An 18,586-nucleotide genomic window follows, 5' to 3' on the forward strand; every position below is an offset into this window, starting at 1 on the left:
GGTAAGTCGTGATTCTCTGTGTGGACGGCCCGTCTCCAGCTCGGGGTCAGCGTCTGTCCTGTGGCCTCCCCCCGCTGGGACGGGTCTAAGAAGAGGTGTTGGTTTCAGGTTGTTCAGCCTTTTACCTGTCGTAGGACGGGGTGATGACTCCAAGCTCCTTCCAGGAAGGACCAGAAATCGAGAGTCATCTTTCTGCTTGTTTTTTGTTTGTTTTTTTTACATCGTTATTGGAGTATAATTGCTTTACAATGGTGTGTTAGTTTCTGCTTTATAACAAAGTGAATCAGTTATACATATACATATATCCCCAATATCTCTTGCGTCTCCCTCCCTCCCACCCTTCCTATCCCACCCCTCTAGATGGTCACAAAGCACCGAGCTGATCTCCCTGTGCTATGCAGCTGCTTCCCACTAGCTATCTATTTTACGTTTGGTAGTGTATATATGTCCATGCCACTCTCTCACTTTGTCACAGCTTACCCTTCCCCCTCCCCATATCCTCAAGTCCATTCTCTAGTAGGTCTGTGTCTTTATTCGCGTCTTACCCCTAGGTTCTTCATGACCTTTTTTTTTTTTTTTTAGATTCCATATATATGTGTTAGCATACGGTATTTTTCTCTTTCTGACTTACTTCACTCTGTATGACAGACTCTAGGTCCATCCACCTCACTACAAATAACTCAATTTCGTTTCTTTTTATGGTTGAGTAATATTCCATTGTATATATGTGCCACATCTTCTTTACCCATTTATCTGTTGATGGACACTTAGGTTGCTTCCATGTCCTGGCTATTGTAAATAGAGCTGCAATGAACATTTTGGTACAAGACTCTTTTTGAATTATGGTTTTCTCAGGGTTTTCTGCTTGTTTTTGAATCGGGTTGTTTTCCTTTTTCTTACTTGTTTTTGGGATATTCTGGGTATAAATTCTTTGTCAGACATATGCATTACAAATAACGTCTCCCAGATTGTGGGCTTGCCTGTTTATTTTCTTAATAATGTCTCCTGACAAACAAAAGTTTGCAGTTTTAATTATCTCATTTATCACTTTTTAATGGTTAGCGCCCTCTGCATTTTATTTAAGACAGCTTTGTCTAGCCCAAGGGTACGAGGATGTTCTTATATGTTCTAGAAACTTTATGGTTGAACTTTTATGTTTAGATATACGAGCCACCTCAAATTAGTTTTATGTATGGTGTGAGGGCAAGGTTCATTTCTTCTTACGAATATCCAGTTACTGTAGAACCCTTGATTGAAAAGTGCATTCTTCCCTTCTGAATTATAGTTGTTCCTGTGTCATAAATCAGGGGCTGTGTATATGCTGGTCTATTTCTAAGCTCTACGTTCTGTTCCATTGATCACTAATTCCACACTCTCTGTATGACTGTAGCTTTCTATTAAGTCTTGAAATAAGGTATCTAGTGAATTTTGCTAAATTTGCTATTAATTCTAATAGTTGGTAGATTATTTTGGATTTACTCTTCTCACAATCACGTGACAGTTCACTTCATCAAATCTGATTTTTATCATTTTTTTTCTATCCCTTGCCTCATTGCATTAGCCAGGATCTACTACACCGTGTTATGTAGAAATGCTTGTCATGGGTGATCTTACTTTGTTTACAAAGGGGGCAACGGTTTACCATTGATATGATGTTACCTGGAAGTTATTTTGATATCCTGTTTGACTTAAGAAAGTAGTACACTGTGCTGTTCATAATTTTCAGAGTTTTTGTTATGAAAAGCTGTGGTGGTTTAGCATATGCTTTTTCTGTATCTACTGAGGTAACCACATGGCTTTTCTCCTCTCCTCTGTTGATATAGTAAGTTATGTTGATTTTTTAAAGTGTTGAACCGACCTTTGATTCCTGGGATAAACCCCACTTGGTCATGATATACTATGCTTGTTAGACATTGCTGCATTCAATTTGCCAGTTAAAGAGGATTTTGGGGTCTACGTTAATGAGGCATATTCTGAAGTTTTCTTGGCGTGTCTTTGTCTGGTTTTCTTATCAGAGTAATGACGGCCTCATAATATAGGTGTGAAGTGATTCCTTCTCCTTCTGCTTCTGAAAATGTGCAGAGTTGGGTTCTTTCTCCCTTAAATATTTGGTGGAATTTACCAGGGAAGCCATCTAGGCTTGGAGTTTTATTTCTGCACTGTTTTAAAGTTATGAATTTCATTTCTTTAATAGATATAGGACTATCCAGTTTACTTTTCCCTTGAATGAGCTTTGGTGGTTTGTATCTTTCAAGGAATGTGGTCTTCTAAGTTACAGAATTTATGAGGACAAAGCTGTGTGTAATATTCCCTTAGAAGTCTGTAGGGGCTGTAACGATGTCCCTTTTTTCATCTGTGATATTGGCAACTTATTATTTCTCCTGCTCCTGTTCCTCTTCCTCCTTAGGCTAAAGATTCGTTAATTTTATTGACCTTTTCAAAGAACCAGGTTTTGGTTTCATTGATTTTTCTCCGTTGTTTTTCTCTTTTCACTTTCACTCATTTTGGCTCTTGTTTTTTAATATTTCCTTCCTGCTGCTTGCTTTGGGGTTAATTCGCTCTTATTTTTCAAGTTTTGATGTGGCTCCAATCAGACAGAAACCACACCGTAATTTAAGCAGGGGAAGTTCAATATAAAGAAAGTAAAGCTTATCAGCTAGTGCAGGGGAGACCCTATAAAAATGGAAAGAGAACTCTAGGGGCCCCTAGGGCTCAGGAGAGCAGGACAGACCTGGGCGAGGGGGAGGTGGTCAGACCTCCCTGAGCAAGGTGGGGTTCCCCACTGGGTGGCGGAGAAGTTTGCTGGTTCTCTGGGCAAGAGCTGGTCCACGGCCCCTGGGAAGGCAGGGCTGAAGCTGGGCAGGCCTAGAACACGCGGCCTCTGCGCGGGGAGGGTGTGGGGAAGGTCAGGGACGTGCAGCAGGGAGTCCGGAGGGGGGGGGGCGGAGTCCAGGCGGCCGCGCGGGCTCCGGGGGAACCGGGAGCAGCCTGGCGCGCTTCTGCGTCCGACTTTCCCCGCCCTGACCGCCCGGCAGCCTCAGAGTCGGCCACCCTGCCTGCTTCACGGGCTGGACCCTCCCTCGAGGCAGAAGGCTGGGGCCTCAGGACACTCGAGGGGGCAGAAAGAAAAGAGGAAATCTGAGCACTGTGATGATTACGATTTACTGAGCGGGCAAATAAGTTCTAATGACTTTTATTCAGGCAGAGAATATGCCTCTTTTTTTCTTTTTTAAATTTATTTATGTATTTTGGCTGCATTGGGTCTTCGTTGCTGCGCACGGGCTTTCTCTAGTTGCGGAGAGCGGGGGCTACTCTTCGTTGCGGTGCACGGGCTTCTCATTGCGGTGGCTTCTCTTGTGGAGCACGGGCTCTAGGCGCGCGGGCTTCAGTAGTTGTCGCACGCGGGCTCAGTAGTTGTGGCTCGCGGGCTCTAGAGCACAGGCTCAGTAGTCGTGGTGCACGGGCTTAGTTGCTCTGCGGCATGTGGGATCTTCCCAGACCAGGGCTCGAACCCGTGTCCCCTGCATTGGCAGGCAGATTCTTAACCACTGCGCCACCAGGGAAGTCCCGAGAATGTACCTCTTGAGTCCTATGTAACATTTAGAAAGACTGACAATCTATTGAAACACAACAAAAAATATCAGTATTTATATTTGGACTATATTCTCAAACTGCAATGTGATATAACTTCTAATTAATAGGCATTTTATAATTAGACTTTTGAAATATTCTCTTAAGTCTTGAGTCAAAGAGGAAATAAAAATACTGCATTTAAATTGTAAAATGATGAAGGGAATGTCATATGTTTAATTATGGGATTCAGCTAAGACTTTGAGAAAAAAAAACTGCAGGATTAAATGTTTCCATAATTGAACAAAAAATAATAAAAACCAAGAATTTAGGAAGACATGAAAACACAGCTAAAAGGAAAACAGGAAGAAGGAATAAATGAAAAACAATTTACATTTTAAAAAAAAGATTATTAGTGACATGTGTAAACCCTAAAGCTGATTCTTGGAAACCATATTAACACACAAAGGCAGGTATAGTGTGTGTTTTAATCAGGCATCCAGGTGGTTCTAATCGTGCCCAAGTTTGTAAATCACTGTGATAGTGTCTTTAAGGCAGGCACATTAGCCTGATTGAAAACCACTGATGAGTGACCTCACCGTTCCTGAAAAGTATGTGCTGTGTCCTTCAGGTGTTTGGGGACAGCAGAAGGTAAATGCCCTCCAGGTGTGGTCCATTCAGCAGCAGCGCTGGCATCACCTAAGATCTTGTCGGGAATGCAGGTTCCCTCCCCGCCCTGCAGGTGCTCTGAGTCAGAGGCTCTGGAGGCGGCGCCCAAGCCTCTCCTTTAACAGGCTCCCCAGGAGATTCTGATTGAGATCCTGAGATTACTCCCTGCAAAGTACAGTAAGAGGCCAGGGCAAACCTGCAAATAAGGAGGGGAATTCTGGAAGCCTGCAGACAACACAGGGGCCTGTGTCTGAGAGGATGCAGGTTCCCTGGGGCCGAACATGGCTCTGATACAGGTATTCTGTGCCCAGAGGGACAGGGCACCGTGCCCAGGACACAGAGGGAAGTGGATCAGAGACCCCAGCCTAAGGCCAGGACACAGCAAGGGCTACAACCTCCGCGAACCTCAGCCAGGGAGGAAATCGTCTCAGCCTTAGTCCTGGGAAAGTTGGGGGTTTTTTTAAGTCCCCTGGGAATCTGTGGCACTGGCCAGCCATGCTGTGGGTTTGGAACATGAATTTTATACTCTGCATGTTCCCCAAATGGCAAAGTAACGATTACCATTTGAAGTGCACCTGTAGTGCCCCAGGCATCTGCCTGAAGCAAACACAAATCTCCAAAGGAACACACCCCAAGCCAGGCCTCAGAGAATTTCCATGGTCAAGGTCAAACATGTTTTTATTTATATATTTATATAAAATACAAATATGATAATATAGTTCTGTAAAATCACAAAACATACAAGAAAGAGATCACCCCAAATAAGAAACAGAACTAGGTCCATAAAGACTCAGCAAAAGCAGGAGATAAAAGAGACATGTTTAGTATGTTTAAAGACACAAAATAGGAAAATGAAAACATAATAAAGAATATAAAAATTAAGAAAAGAACTATAAAATAGAACAAATATAATCATGAAAAAATTTTAGTCGTTGGAAAGATTAAACAGATAAACACAGCTGAACAGAGAATTAGAAAATGATGAACTAAAAATAGACCCAAAGAACAACACACTGAGCGCAGAGCAGTGGGAGGGCTGAACATAGGTAAACACAGCTTGAGAGAGAATCAGGGGACTGGAAAGTGAGTCAGGGAAGTCCCGGGGATGTCACACAGAGAAAGGGGTGAAGAAACAGCTCAGGAGACGCGGACGGTCAAGTGAGAAGGTCAATCTGTCTAATTGTTGCTGCTAAAAGAAACACTGGGAAGAATCGGGAAGAGATGGCTGAGAATTTCCCAGAACTGATAGAAGACACCAATTCCAGAACAAGGAAGCACAAGTGAACCCAGCGCAGGGCAAGGAGAAATCCACTCCTAGATCCATCGCAGTGAAACTGCAGTAAACACCAAGACAGACCTTAAAAGAAGGCCACCTACACACTCCAGTGAACAGACTGAAGTCTGACTTCCTAACAGAGAATAAAGGAGGAACAAAGAAAAGTAAAAGGAAACCAGCTTCCAAGTTTACAGGGAAAATAACTGTTGCAGAAAAGGTGTGTAACGGTGTATCCAACAAAACTATCTTTCAAAAATGAGGAAGAAAAATGGTTCCAAGAGGAGGTATGAGGTGCTAGGAGGAATGTTAAGAAATCTGTAGATCTATAGATACCTCTGTAAACAAATACAGATACATCTAAATTATAGACATAGAGACACAGCTAAACCAGCCATAATGACCACGTCTGCTTTGTAGGGTTAAAAAACCACAGTGACCTGACAGACAGACAGCATGTGAGCTGGTGGGGCAGTCGTTCCTGTCAAAGCAGTCGGGTTCTCAAGTAGCTTCTGGAGAAGGGTAAAAATGTTGATTAATTTTCTGTTTGGTTAAATTAGGTGTGCATTTTCAAGAATAACCACCGAAAGAACACATATTAATAGGCAAACCAGTAGAGTTTTTTAGAAAAGGAAAGAAGAGATGGGGAAACCTCTTAATTCAAAGAATGAAAAGAAAAGAAAACCAACTACAGAAAAGAGTGACAAAGAGAAAGGATGAAATGAAATAAAATGGAAAAAATCAATCAGAATATTCACGATAAATGTAATCTTCCAATTAGAAGACCTTTTGGACTAGACACACACACATACAATCTAGTTAAAAGAGACACACCTAAGCGGGGGTGGGGGAGGGACAGACTGGGAGTTTGGGATTAGCAGGTGCACACTCTTGTGTAGAGAATGGACCAACAAAAAGGTCCTACTGTAGAGCACAGGGAACTATATTCAATATCCTGTGATAGACCATCATGGAAAAGAATATGAAAAAGAATGCATATATATGTATAACTGAATCACTTTGTTGTACAGCAGAAATCAACAACATTGTAAATCAACTATACCTCAATAAAAATAAATAAAAGACACACCTAAAACTTCACTGCAAAAGTAGGTTGAAAGTAAAAGGGAGGAAATGAAGATTCTAATCAAAATGCAGAAAGCATTACCAGGGGTAGAGAGTCACTGTATAACGACAAAGGTTCCGTGGAACAGACGTGTAACCGGACGAGGCGAGTACCGAACCCAAGCTCGGGGGCTCGCTGCTTGAGAGGCCGAAGCTCGAGAGACACACGTTGGTGGAAAAGACACACGTTGGTTGCTTTATTTGGGAGGCCAGCAGCCTGGGACGACGGTGGCTGGCGTCCCGAGAGCATCTCCCAGCTGCTGGGTGGGGGCGGGGCCTCAGGGCGCATGAGCAGCTCGCGCAGCTTTCTCCGACTGCTTGGCGTCCGGGTGAAGTTTTGAGAGTCGCCCACCTTCTGGTTTCAAGTGGTCTGGGGTCTCCATGCTTGTGGTCAGCAGCTTTCACGTGGTGGGGTCTGCTTTCTGTAAAAACAACTTAGGGGGGCTTCCTGGGGGTGCAGCGGTTAGGAGCCCGCCTGCCAGTGCCCGGGACACGGGTTCGAGCCCTGTCCGGGAAGATCCCACGTGCCGCGGAGCAACTAAGCCCACGAGCCACAGCTACTGAGCCTGCGCTCTAGACCCCGCGTGCCACAACTACTGAGCCCGCGTGCCACAACTACTGAAGCCCGTGCGCCTAGAGCCCGTGCTCCGCAACTAGAGAAGCCACCGCAATGAGAAGCCACTGCAATGAGAAGCCCGCGCACTGCAACGAAGACCCAACGCGGCCAAAAATAAATAAATAAATAACTTAATATAAAAAATAAAATAGAAGCAACTTAGGGATGCATGTCAGACCTTTATATATACCTTTCAGGGAACTGGGAGCTCAGTGACCCTATGTCACTGGTTTATAGTCTAGACTGTTGCCAGATTCCCGGCGCAGCAGCTAGTCTTTGTTTTTACATCTTCGTGTTTCCTAATCATTACCTGTCGGGCCAGCCTTTTGAGACTCCGGGAGGCCTGGGAGAGGAAAGCTTTTCTACAAACAAGAGGCAGGCAGAGGACATAGTGGGGGGTCTCTCCCGGGAAGGCCGCATAGGGTCCTGCTTGGTTTCAATCGCCCCTTTTTTTCTGATCCTCCTCAGTGCTGAGGGGAACAGGTACACAACAAGAAAGGGAGTCGTTTTGGATGCAGAGGTTAATCATCAACTCAGCAGAGGAACTCAGTTTCAGGGGACTAGGTTTTAGAAGAACACAGTAGTTCTGAACTTGAATATACCTATTAGCATGACTTGTATTTTAGAAAGAAGACAAGTTACAGAACTACAAGAGGTAATTGACAAACCCACCAGCACGTTGGGAGATTTTAATGTGCCTCTTAGTAACGGACAGAACAAGCAGATAAAAATCAGTAAGGATTTAGAAGATTGCAACAACAAAAGTAACAAATTTGACCTACAAGATTTTTATAGAATTCTGCATGCAATAATTGGAGAATATACTATCTTTTTAAGTGTACACGGAACATTATAAAATTGACTATGTTAGGTCATAAATCGAATCTCAGCAGACAGAAGGATTGAAGCACAGAAAGAACATTCTCTGATCATAGCATAAGCAGACTGGAAATCAAAAATGAGGGAAACTCTCATTCCTGACAATCTTCATCTGGAAATTTAAAAACATATTTCTAATTACTCATGGGTAAAAAAAAGTCTCATAATGGAAATTTAAAAATACTTAGGACTAAATAATAATGAAAATTATCAAAAGACAATAATGAATTTAATACCGTCTCTAATACTGTACTCTAATGTGGTACTTAGAGGGTGATTTATAATCATAAGTGCACATATTGGAAGAAAAAAACCCTAAAAATTAATGAATTAAGTATCTAAAAGTTAGCAATGTGAATTCCCTGGTGGTCCAGTGGTTAGGACTCCACGCTTTCACTGCCCCGGGCCGGGTTCAATCGCTGGTTGGGGAACTAAGATCCCACAACTAAGTTGCATGGCACAAAAAAACAGAAAGTTCCAAAGAGAATGGAAAAGAAATTAAAGAAAAAAAAAAAAAACAATTTAGTAAACTAGAAAATAAAGATGGAAAAGGGAGAAATGACAAAGATAAAGTTGTTTTTTTTAAAGACTAATACAGCTGATAACGGTGTACAAGACTGATCAACTTTTAAAAAGATGAAAAACACCAATAAAACTATTAGGATTGGGAAACGGATATTACTGCAGATGACAGGAGAGATTTAAAAGTTAATAGGGGAATATTAGGAACATCTTTTTGCCAATAAATTTTAAAATATAGATGAAATAGACAAGTTTCGAGGAAAATACAAATTACCAAAACAGATTAAAAAGCTTCCACCTGAACTGTGCTATAATAACAACAAAAATTGAATCAGTATTTCAGAAATCTTTCCATAATATAAAAACTAGACTCAGCCTGTTTTATGGGCAAGTTCTAGCAAAACATTCAAGGCACAAATGATTCCAGTCTTTGATTCAAAGTGTTCTGGAAAAGAGAGCAAAAGTGATCACTCCCTGGCTACTTCTATGAGGATTAGAAAATCTTTATGCCCGAATAGATAAGACAATAAGAAAAAGGAAACTTGATGACAATCTCTAATAAACATATATGCAAGATTCTAAAAAGAATTTTAGCAAACCATCTAGTAGCATTAAAAAATATATCACATTTTATCGCCAAATTTGGTTTTTCCCTGTAATGAAAGGGAGCTTTAACTTTGGCAGATGTATTTATGCCTTCCTCCATGGTGATAAAATAAAAGAGAAAAATCTTTGCCCATCTCAGTAGGTGAAGGAAAAGCATTTAAAAGAGAAAGTAACATCCATCCCTGACTAAAATCCCTAGAAACATGAAACATACGATTTCCTTCACCCAAAACCTCAGCAGCACTAATAGCGGCAAATCATTGGAAGCACGTGCAGGATTTTCATGGAACTTGAGAAACTGATTCTAGAATTTGTGCGAAAGAGCAAAGGGTCAAGAACAGCCAAACGGTCTTGAAGGAGAAGTGGGCGGTGGGAGTTGGGACAGCGCTGTGAATCAGTAGTGAAGTTCTGCTGTGGGTTAGATGGCGTTCCAGGGCCCAGGGCCCAGGCAGTGAGGGCAGTAGACTCATGCCTGTGCAGACCTGACATGGGGCAAAGGTGGCTCTACAAATCAGCCGGAGAAATGGACTATTCAGCTGGTGGTGCTGGGACAACTGGTTATCCCTATGGGGTGGGGGGGCGGGAATGGGAGAGTCCTTAAACAGAGAGCAAGGCACAACACGACACAAAGGGCACGTGTCCCAGGGAAGCAAATTAGTCCATCCAACTATAACAGCAGTAAGAATGCCTGATCATCCAAAAATGGCACAGAGAAAGTGAACACAGAGGTCACACTTAAAGACATTGGCAACACACATAACCAATGAAGGGTGAGGATCCAGAGTGAAGAATTCCTAAAGTCCAAAAAAAATGACAACCCAATGGAGAAGTGGGCAAAAGGCATGAATAGACTTTCATGGGAAAGAAAACATGAGTGGCCCGTGATGCTCTATCCCATTAGCATTCTGGAGATGCAAAACCCTCCGTGGGTACCATCTGTACACAGTAGATTGACAAAAGTGATGGAGCCTGACACGACCAAGTGTTGGCAGGGATGCAGGCCTGCAGAAACTTGTGCACTTAAAGGAATATAGATTGGCATGGCTGTTCTGAAAAATAATTTCAAATTCTCTAGCCATGTTGATGATGTGATACCTCTGGCCCAGCAATCCCACTCCTCGGTGCAAACCTGAAAGAAACTCTTGCACCTGCTCCAGGAAACATGGACTGGGGTGGGGTAGGGGTGCAGTATCACCGTCCACAAGAGCAAGGCACTAGAAATACCTCAATTTCCATTAACAGAACAATGAATAAGCATGCTGATGTGTGTTCATACAGTGGAGCACAACACAGAAGCCAAGATAAATGAAATACAGCCACATATGTCAATACATCACAGAAGCCAAGATAAATGAAATACAGCCACATGTGTCAATACATCACAGAAGCCAAGATAAATGAAATACAGCCACATGTGTCAATACGTGAATCTTTTTTTTTAAGTTTGTCTGTTTTATCTCCAGTCCAGTACCACACACACGCACACGCACACACATACTGCATCCACTTGAACTTGCCCGACACACCGCTTCCTTTTGAATGGCAGGGACAGAGCCATACTCGGAAGTCCCCAAGCTGCTGGTTACATTAGTTAGATTTGGTCTTTCAGGAAGAAGACAGCTGAACTTCTAAGAAGCTGAGCCCTTAGCCAGAGAAGTAAGAGCCCTAGACCTAATAGCCATGAAAACCTGAAATACATGCGGACGCCCCACCCCCTTTCCAGGGACCACTCTTGAGACCCTCTCCCTCTGGGAGTTGAATTCCAAGAAATGATGAAGGAGCTGGTGGAGTTTCCCAGGACACTCCCCATCCAATGAGAGAACGCTTTCCTGCCCTTTCTAGAAGCTGGGACACACCCACTTGCTCTCCTCCCTTAAGGAGGTTTCCTGCAGTCCTGTGAAGTGTGTAACCCGCTGAAGTAAGCCTGGTTGGTTCTGTCCTCCTGTCCGAGGTACAGATACCCTGTGTGATGGGTGGTCACGGAAGGCATTACCTTGCTCAGAGGTCTCAGCCTGTCCCAGAGAGGAGAGGCAGCGGCTCATCTCAGGATCTCAGGGGAAAAAACAAAAAAGCAGGGGAGGGAGTGGGGGTGAGATTTTACATTTACAGGGTGGAATGTTTTGCTGGGGTTTAAACTTCAACTAGGCTTATGCATCTGAAGTACCTTCTTGGGCTGAAGATCAGCCAGTCGTGGCCAAATAGTCTTGTTCCTGAACTGGTCGAGACCAGTGGGTTGAGCCACGCTGGCCGTTTCCCCATCCCCTACCTGCTCACTCCTTCCAGCTGCTGTGAAGTCAGCTCCTTGGCCTTGATTACAGGTCAGAGGAGCCACAGGGAGCTCCCAGGGGCTCCAGCGCCCCCACAGCTCCCCCCTTCAGGTTTGCGAAGGCTTCTCCAAGACCCTTGCCCAGGGCTGGGCCCAGCTAGGCCCCCAGGATTGCCCTGTGGTCACCTCATATCGTCCTCTCTCCCAACATTCATCGCCCGGGTCTGACTTCCCCACTAGACTCTAAATTCCATGAGTCTGTCCATTTCACTACTGGGTTCTTAGCTCTTGGCCCATAACAGGTGGTTAACAAAACATGTTCAGTGGATGAGTGCATCTAAGTCCTGAGTGGGCAGGGGGAGGGACTCCAGAATACAGATGGGGTCAAGGCTGGGGTCCCTGCTGACGCTGCCTCGGTGGCACTGGGAAGGGTGAATCCTGGCCCAGGGCCTTGCCCAAGGGTTGACCTAAGAGACTGCCCCTCTCCGCCCCTTCCCTTGTTTTCATCACTGACTGAGGCAGCCCAGAGCAGAGATGAGGCATGGGCAGGGCATCTGAACACCTGGGCCACGGTCTGGATCTTCCATCTCCAGATGGACCCCTGCCCTTGGGCAAGGCACTTAATCCCTGTGGGTCACCATAGTTTTCTCACCTGTGAACTGAGAGGCCTGGCCCAGCTAACCTACAGGGTGGATCAGGGCTCTAAAACCCTTGTCCATAATAAAAACCACAGGTGACCCCAATCTAATCCCCAAGCTCAAGGTTTTGAGTGATTTGGAAACAGAATGATGAATTAGAGAGACATTGGACATGGCATATGTCAGGACAAAGTGGGGGGCCTTAAAGCTTACAATAGGTTGTCAATAAATACCTGTTGAACGACGGAGTGAATGAATGAATGAATGAATGGCGTAAGGAAGGTGTGAAGGCGAATGGGGAAGCAGAGTCAGGTTTCAAGCAGATGGGGATCAGAGAGGCAACCTGTTTCTCAGCTCCTGGCTTAGCAGTGGTGCTGCCTCTTCGCCATGAGCACTTAGGTCCTCATCCTCCTATCCTGTTGCCCTCAACACCCTCCCTGAAAGGCGGGACTAGACTGAGCTGAACCCCTCCCCCAAGGCCCCTGGGTCCCCTCTGCCTCTGAAGCCCCAGCAAGGGTCAGGGGGAGCTGCACCCTTCCTCTGAGCTGCCTGTAAAGGTGTGGCCAGGGGGCAAGGCTAGAGGATTCCTCTGGAAGCTTCTTGAAGGGCTCAAATTCCCAAGTCCCTCTCCTTCTCTCCTTCTGTCACCTCACTGAGAGGGGACCAGCTGGGGAGGTGGGACGCTGTGTGGCCACATCCTGGCCCACCCAAGAGCACTGGAACCACAGAGCTGTCCGAGGATGCCCTAACGAGGCCCTGCAGCTTCGTCCCGACTCCAGGGTCTTCTGAAAGGGGCTGAGGGCCTCACCAGGTCTGGGCCAGGGTCCCAGGACTTAGCTCAGTGACCTGGAAGGACAAACAGTGCCAGCTTCAAGTGCGGGAATCACAGGCTTCTGGTCTCCCTGTCCTGGCCCTGCTCCCTCTGGTTTTTGGTTTAATGTCAGCCCTTCTGCACAGGGAGGGGAGACGCAGGGAAAAAGAGCAGGAGGAGATCTGGACTCCCCAACCCGGAGCCCCTTTAAGGCAGATAACTTGTGCTATACAAAGAGATCACTGACTCTACTGATGAAAAAACAAATGCACAATGACCAAACAAAACAAATAAGACACATCGCAATGAGTCAGGAAGGGCAGTGAGATCAGGAGGGAGGAAGAGGAGTGGGGAGGGCGGGGCAGGTCCAGGTGGGGGTCCTCAGGGCAGACTGGCAATGCTTCTGTCTTGAGGCGGGCCAGCTGCCTTGGGGCTGCTCTCATTGGCTTTTCCTTCAAACATCATGACTAGCTCGAGGACCACCGACCGTTTCCCCAGCATCACGTTCACAAAGTGTCAGTAAGAGATGGTGTCGCTGACACTGCCCGCCACCTCCGAGATCATCTTCTTCATCTCCAGGTGGGTCTTGGGGACCCCAAGCTTCTCCATCGTCCTCTTGAAAGACATCAGATCAATCTCGCCCTCATTGTTCAGGTCGAACTCCAGGTACTTCTCTATAAAGGCTGCAAGTTTTTCCGGCAGGTTCTCTTCATCACTGTACTGCTGGTCACAGAGGAACTCCCGGTTGATCTCGGCCGGCCTCCTCTCCTGCCGGACTTTGAGCAAACCGGGCGCTTTCTCTCCTTGGAACCTGTTGCTGAGCGCGACCGACATGGTGAGCACCGGACTTCCGCCGCTCGGGGCTTCGTGACCGCGGCAAGGGATGCAGAGGAGGGGTGGGCGCCTGGTCCAAGCTGCGTGGCGTGTGGCGGCGGGATCCGTACATGAATCTCAAAACTGGGATTAAAACATCAAGTTGCAGGGCTTCCCTGGGGGCTCAGTGGTTAAGAATCCGCCTGCCAGTGCAGGGGACACAGGTTCGAGCCCTGGTCTGGGAAGATTCCACATGCCGCGGAGCAACTAAGGCCATGCGCCACAACTACTGAGCCCGCGTGCCGCAACTACTGAAGCCCACGCGCCATAACTACTGAAGCCCACGTGCCTAGAGCCCATGAGCCACAACTACTGAGCCTGCTCTCTAGAGCCTGTGAGCCACAACTACTGAGCCCGCGTGCCGCAACTACTGAAGCCCGTGCTCTGCAACAAGAGAAGCCACTGCAATGAGAAGCCCGCGCACCGCAACGAAGACCCAACGCAGCCAAAAGTAAACAAATAATTAATTAAAAAAAAATTAAGTTGTAAAAGTATAGAGGTACTGTGACATCATTTTTATGTCTAAAAATAATTTTAAAATAACTACTGTATTTATGGATACACACATAAGTAGCACAACCATAAGGAGAGACAGTTGTAATGATAGTAAAGATTAATTCAGACTCTAGTCACCTCTGGTGGCCAGGGGATGGGAGGAGGGAACGGTTGCAGGAGCGTCCTAGATTCTCAGGTGTTTGTTCTGTTATTAAACGTCATGGTTTACATATAATTTTTATGTTATTGTGTGTGTATCAAATACTTTTCATTGAAAAAGGAAAAAGATAGTGGCACTCATAAGAGCCCAATGAGGTGGCCGATTAAAAAATGTGTATCCTAATTCTGGTTCCAGAATTCCAACCGTGGAGTAAATAGTCACAGTAACTGTTTATCCAACTATGGTTTATCTCTCACATTGATTACAATGAAACATTCCAGAGAGAATATCAAATGCAACCCTCTGAGGTCGGTGTCGAGTAGCAGGGCAGGCTGATTAAGATCTGAAGTCAAACTTGAGTAACGACCTGAAACAAGGGCAAGTCGGGGGCTGACTTTTCCTCCTTTGATTCCCATTTTGACCCCCGGGTGGGCCCGTCCCTGCACTTCGTGGCAGCACTGACAGTAAACCCCAGGGGAGATAGAGAGATAGAGCCTGAAGACAAGGGGAAGGGGCCCCACAGAGCTGGAGGGGGTGGGAGAAATCCCAGAGGAGAGCGGGCTTCAGGAGGACACACCCAACGCCGTGTGTGACCAAGCCTCCCCCAGAAGCGCATCAAAGACTTCAAGACCTGAACCACGTCCCCAGTCCCAGCCCATGTGCCGGATGGGGCCCAGCGATATGGGAAAGGCGTTGGAGGGGAACCCGTAACGGACCACTGTCTGCAGGAGAGCTGGACCGCGCCGTCTGGGCCTAACCAGGTCGGTCTGCTGGAGCCACAGAAGCAATGACAAGGCAACACCCTCTGGAGCGTTAGCCAGGACCCAGGGTCTCGCAGCGCAGTATGCAAGCGTCCAGCACACAATCCCAAATTCCTCGACTCACAGAAGAAACAGGACAAAGAAAGAGACAACCAACAGATGCCAATCCCAAGACGACCCCGAAGCGGTAAGGATCAGTTAAAGATTTTAAAGCAGCTCTTCTAACCATCCATCATGAGGATAAGGTGAATAATCTTGAGATGCCTGGAGAGGTAGAAGTTCTCTGCAGAGAAATAGAAACTAGAAAATATAACCAGAGGGAACGTTTACAACTGAAAGAATGCAATATCTGAAATAAAAAAAAAAAAGCATTGGATGGGCTCGGTAGCAGAATGGAGATGAAGGGGGAAGGGTTCAGGAAACCTGAGGTGGGTCAACAGAAATCATCGCTGTGCAGAACAGAAAACAGAAGTTTGGGGAGAATGAGCATGATCTCGAGGACAAATGGGCAACACCACAGGGTCCAACGTTCCTCTCACGGAAGTCCCAAGAGGAGAGAGAAATTGGCATAGAAAATAATATTTGAGGAAATGATGGCCCAAACTTCCTAAATTTGGTGAAAAACTTACATTTAAAGAGCCTTGATCTATTCTTCCATTCTCTACAAAAATTAAATTGAAATGGATAATAGACCCAAATGTCAAGCCTAAAACTATAAAACCTTTAGAAGAAAAGATAAGCGATAATCTTTGTGACCTCAGAGTTAGGCAGAGTTTTTTGAAAAATTGATGAATTGGACTGAATCAAAGTTAAAAACATTTGCTCTGTGAAACTGTTCAGAGAATGAAAAGATAACTCACAGAAGGGGAGAAAACATTTGGAAATCACATCTCTTAACAAACAGCTTGTGTCCAGAATATATAAAGAACTCTCGGAACTCAACAATAAGAAAATAAACCAAATTTTAAAATGGGTAAAATATCACAACATACATATTTCCAAACAGGATATGTGGACAGCAGATAAAATGCGTGAGAACTGAGCAAGTTAGCCCTTAGGGAGATGCAGGTTAAAATGACAGTGAGATGGCCCTGCATGTTTATCAAATGGTGACAATAAAACTGGCAGAACCAGGTGCCAGTGGGTGTTTAGAGCCGGGCAGCTCTTTGTTGCCAGAGGGAATGCAAAATGGCACCACCAAGCGTTCTTAAACAGTTTCTTAAGCATACGATGGCCTTAAAAGCTAGTCATCCCATCAGAAATATCTACCCTAGAAAACCGAAAAATGGTGGTCACACAAGAATATGTACCTGAAATGTTAGGCTTCATTTTTAATTTTAATTTATCAAAGTGTAGTTGATTTACAATGTTGTGTTACTTCCTGCTATACAGCCAAGCAATTCAGTTATACACACACACACATACATATATATGTATTCTTTTTCATATGCTTTTCCATTACGGTTTATCCCAGGGTATTGAATACAGTTTCCTGTGCTATACAGTAGGACCTTGTTGTTTATTCATTCTATATATAATGGTTTGCATCTGCTAATCCCAAACTCCCAATCCATCCCTCCCCCTTGGCAGCCACAAGTCTGTTCTCTGTGTCTGTGAGTCTTTTTGTTTCATAGATAAGTTCATTTGTGTCATATTTTAGAGCCCACTTATAAGTGATATCGTGGTATTTGTCTTTCTATGTCTGGCTTACTTCACTTAGGTATGGTAATCTCTAGGTCCATCCATGTTGCTGCAAGTGGCCTTGTTTCGTTCTTGTTTATGGCTAACATTCCATTGTATGTATGTGCCACATCTTCTTTATCCGTTCCTCTGTGGAGAGGCTTCATTCTTAACTGCCCAAACCAGAAGACCACCCACGTGTCTGTCCTTCAGCTGGTGAACAGGTGAGCGAGCCAGGGCACGTCCACACAGGCGACTAGCGTCCTCAGCACCAGAGAGGACACGCCAACACCACGGGTCCGTCCCAGGGGCCTCGTGCTCCCTGGGGGAAGCCTCCCCTCCCCGCCCCCAGCCTCTCTGGGCAGCGGTCGGCCCTCCTGGGGACACTGGCTGCTCCGGGCGTCCATCCTCGTGCTGGGAAGTGCGGCGCCAGGTGCAGCATGGGTTGGGGGAGGGGAGGCGTGCTCTGTGGAGGATTTAAAATCAATAACAAAGCTGATTAGGGTCCATCTGCCTTATCACTAGGCGCTGGCGATTCCAGCAGCACCCCTGACACCCACTCCTTCCCGGGAGAAGTCTTCTCGTTGGTCTAAGTTCTCAACAATTCTGCCATCATGGCTGAATTTCTTTCTTTTTTTTTTTTTTTTTTTTTAATTTATTTATTTATGGCTGCATTGGGTCTTTGTTGCTGCGTGCGGGCTTTCTCTAGTTGCAGTGAGCGGGGGCTACTCTTCGTTGCGGTGCACGGGCTTCTCATTGCAGTGGCTTCTCTTGTTGCGGAACACGGGCTCTAGGCACGCAGGCTTCAGTAGTTGTGGCATGCAGGCTCAATAGTTGTGGCTCGTGGGCTCTAGAGCGCAGGCTCAGTAGCTATGGCACAGGGGCTTAGTTGCTCCGCGGCATGTGGGATCTTCCCGGACCAGGGCTTGAACCCATGTCCCCTGCATTGGCAGGCGGATTCTTAACCACCGCGCCACCAGGGAAGCCCACGGCTGAATTTCAATACTTATGTGTATGTTATGGGTTGAGTTGCTTCCCCCAGAAGATGTCGAAGTCCTACCCCACCACCTGTGAACGTGCCGCATTGAGAAGTAGCATCTTTGTAGATGTCACAAGTTAGGCTGAGGTCATTGGGGTGGCCCTAATCCTGTACGACCAGTGTCCTTATAAGAAGGGGACATTGACGGGGGAAGAAAGCCGTGGGCAGATGGTGGCAGAGACGGGGTGATGCACCTACCAGCCCAGGAGCCCCAGGGTCGCCAGCAAACCACCAGCAGCACGGGGAGAGGCCCAGAGCAGACCCTCCCTCAAGGCCTGGGGGGAACCAACCCTGCCGACACCTCCATCTCAGACATGACGCCTCCAGGAGAGAACAAGGATGCGTTTCTGCTGCTTCAGCCCCCGGCGTGAGGTCCCCTGTTGCAGCAAACTCGCAGTCGGCACGGCCTCCTTCCTTAGTCTTTAATAGAAGCCGTCTTCTGCCTGGAGTCGATTCGGAAACGAGCTCCCTGGTCGCCCTTGGCCCCAGCACCCCAAAGGCCGAAGTCACGGTGAGGTCACGCTGTTCACGTCCTCCCCTGCGGGGTTATCTTTTCTCTGTTTAAACAGCAGGGTCGAGATAAACTCTAGAAGCACAGAGGCT

The 18,586-nt window shown here is 46.1% G+C and overlaps 1 pseudogene across 1 annotated transcript; it reads right to left on the reverse strand.

Moving 5' to 3' along the window:
* Window positions 1-12,635: 12,635 nt before the first annotated feature.
* Window positions 12,636-18,089, reverse strand: LOC309613736 (allograft inflammatory factor 1-like pseudogene; annotated as a pseudogene). Its single transcript has one exon. The product of its transcript is annotated as an allograft inflammatory factor 1-like pseudogene (transcript).
* Between the last annotated feature and the right edge of the window lie 497 nt (window positions 18,090-18,586).

The sequence above is a fragment of the Balaenoptera borealis genome (assembly GCF_965194805.1).
Source record: "Balaenoptera borealis genome assembly, chromosome: 16".
NCBI lineage: Eukaryota > Metazoa > Chordata > Mammalia > Artiodactyla > Balaenopteridae > Balaenoptera > Balaenoptera borealis.